This window comes from Gymnoscopelus microlampas, assembly GCF_963454915.1.
Source record: "Gymnoscopelus microlampas genome assembly, chromosome: 22".
Classification (NCBI taxonomy): Eukaryota; Metazoa; Chordata; class Actinopteri; order Myctophiformes; family Myctophidae; genus Gymnoscopelus; species Gymnoscopelus microlampas.
The window spans coordinates 34,541,046-34,543,876 of NC_139959.1; the positions used below are offsets into that span (position 1 = coordinate 34,541,046).

General features: G+C 38.9%; 1 protein-coding gene across 1 annotated transcript in view; it reads left to right on the top strand.

The window, feature by feature from the left end:
* LOC311039039 (sodium channel protein type 3 subunit alpha-like) overlaps nt 1-2,831 on the top strand; it is a gene marked incomplete at both ends in the record, with an annotated part of 157,229 nt that overhangs the window by 110,440 nt on the left and 43,958 nt on the right. The window lies entirely within an intron of this gene.

Here is a 2,831-nt window from a genome sequence, read left to right on the forward strand (position 1 = left end):
TACTGCCTTAAACATGTAATGTTGTTGTTAACACATTGGGTGCCTGAATTTTTTCATAACAACTTACCGTGGGTGCCAGCATTCTCCCCATTGACTGCGCTTTGCTGTTTAAAGCTCTAGACTCCACGAAGAGCAAATCCACGTAAAAAAAAGCATGCATTCATGTAGTGCCATGACCCTGGCTACATCCTCTCTCGCGCATGACCGATTTTCCCCACCGGAAACAGATTCGGAGATATAGGCGTTTTAAAGAAGGAACTAGACAGGAAGCGGATGGGGAGCCATGTTTTTTTTTTCGGTGATCCATCGGGCCTATCCTTCTCAGGATCGCAATGGGTACTCCCAGAGCTGCTCTAGCCCTTCCCGTGTGGAAAAAAAAAACGGAAAAAAAAACAAAAAGACACCAAAACCGTTTAAATACGGTTTTGGCACTCCGCTCACTTTTTGCACCTTTTGCAAAACCGTATATATACGGTTTTGGCACCCCATATGTTAATAAGAACCTTAAAGGGATAGTTCACCCCCAAAATGACTTTTTTCCCCTATCAATTTCTCACCACATAGAGTCTTGAATTCATGGAGATTTCTTTGTTTTTGTCGCATTCCTAAGCCAATAATTTGATGACCGGCGAACTCAAAGAGTCTCAAAGAGTCATCTCAAAGAGATGCCGGGGCATACAGTCACACGCCCACACAGCACACACCAGACAGACCATACACAAAGGGAAAAGGGGGGAAAACAGACAGTTTAATACACACATGGAGAATATATACAGTATTGGACACTTGACGTGACCAGAAGATATGAGACAAAGACAAGAACAGGTTGAAAAGGAATAGAACGTGCATCTCGTATCCAGTGGTGGAAAAAGTACTCAAGTAAAAGTATCAATTCTGCAATGTAGAAATACTCCGTTACAAGTAAAAGTCCTGAATTAAAAATGTACTTGAGTTAAAGTACAAAAGTATTTGTATAAAAATGTACCTAAAGTACCAAAAGTAGAAAGTAAGTAGAATGTCCCACGTTTTCAAATGTATATAAAGTGTATAAAAATCTTTTGAAATGGGCGAAATGTATATGGGGCTGAAGTGGTTAATGTACGTTTTTATAATAATCAAAATTTACAAAGTAACTAGTAACTAAAGCTGTAGAGTAAAAGTACATTTGCCTCTGAGATGTGTAGTGGAGTAGAAGTAAAAGTATTGTAAATTGGAAATACTCAAGTAAAGTCAAAATTCCTAAGTACAGTACTTGAGTAAATGTACTTAGTAACTTAACACCACTGTTCGTATCGTTGTGCACAGACGTCAGTCTATATCTGATAAAGTACTTGATGGACATCGTATCAAGGGCATCAATAATGCTTACGCAGATGAGTCATTCATATGCATGTTCTGGGTCAAGCAGATAAAGGTCATATCTCATGACAGATTCACTACCCCCCCCAAAAAAGGAGGCTGTGCCCCCAGAGGCAAAAACAAAGAAAATAATATATTTGAAAAGAAAAACAGTTTTTGTACATCCTCTGGCAGTTAACCCATTAAGACCGGGAAGGGAACGCCTCTGTGTCATTTTAAGATTTGAGTTACAAATATTCACTTAAAAAATGTATATACATTCAAAGATTTGCACACGTTTTCACGATTTTTCAAAAAATAGCATACCTACAAGCTCATAGCGAGTGCTGCGCTTATGAGCTTGTATATCTGCTATTTTTTGAACAGCCCAAAGACATCTTAAAATGACCCCCTTCCCGGTCTTACAGGGTTAAAAATAGTAATTTTGTTTCTGACTGCAAGTCAGTGTTTCTGCCCAGGGTTGGTGGTGATGGTGGTGGTGGTGGATGGGTGAGTGGGCGGGTGGTGGGGTCTTATTTTACAAGCGCGTGCCCAGGGGGCCCATTGCGTCATAATCCTAGCTGTGCTTGTGGCTGCTGAGCCCACTCTGTGGTCTTTGCTGATTCTGTGATTTTGTTGACACGACGTTTTGTCGTATCAGGGGGGCGGGGCCATAGCCCATTAATACCGGGAACGCATCTGTGTGTCATTTTTAGATACAAAAAATAGCAGATCTACAAGCTCATAGCTTGTAGATCGGCTATTTTTTTTTTTAAATCATGAAAATGTGTCCAAATCTTTGAGTATATAAATATATATATTTTTTAAAGCGAACGTATTTAACTCTTTTCTTCTTGGGGGTCCCTGGAACAACATATTTTGAGATGGGGGTCCACGGCCAAATACATATCATTTTGGGGGTCCTTGACATGAAAAAAGTTTTGATATTGATTGATATTGATATTATCGCATTGATATTATCGCAACATAAGTTTTTTTTTTTTCCAAAAACGATTTGGAAGAGATTTGTAGAAATCCCCAGAAGCAAAAAAAAAAAAAGATTTGGGAAAAAAAATCACGATTTTTCAACATGTACCAATGATATTATAGCAATATAAATTGTTGTATTTGTTTCTAACTGTTAGGATTTAGAAGACATTTGTCGAATACAAATGTTCACTTAAAAACATTATATATTCAAAGATTTGCACTAAATTTAACGATTATTCGAAAATAGCAGATCTACAAGCTCATATGCTCTATGAGCTTGTAGATCTGCTATTTTTGAATAGCCAAAGACATCTTAGAATGACTGCGTTCCCGGATTTAATGGATTAAGGGTCTGGGGTCACGTTTCAAGACATGATGGCTGGCGGAGCTAGCCGTTCCAAGGAGCTAAACACACTGATAGAGTGGAAACGGAACGTAATCATCGTCACCATGCTTACTTTCCCTTGTCTTTGGCATCGTTCTGTTGGTAAGGCCTACAGGCT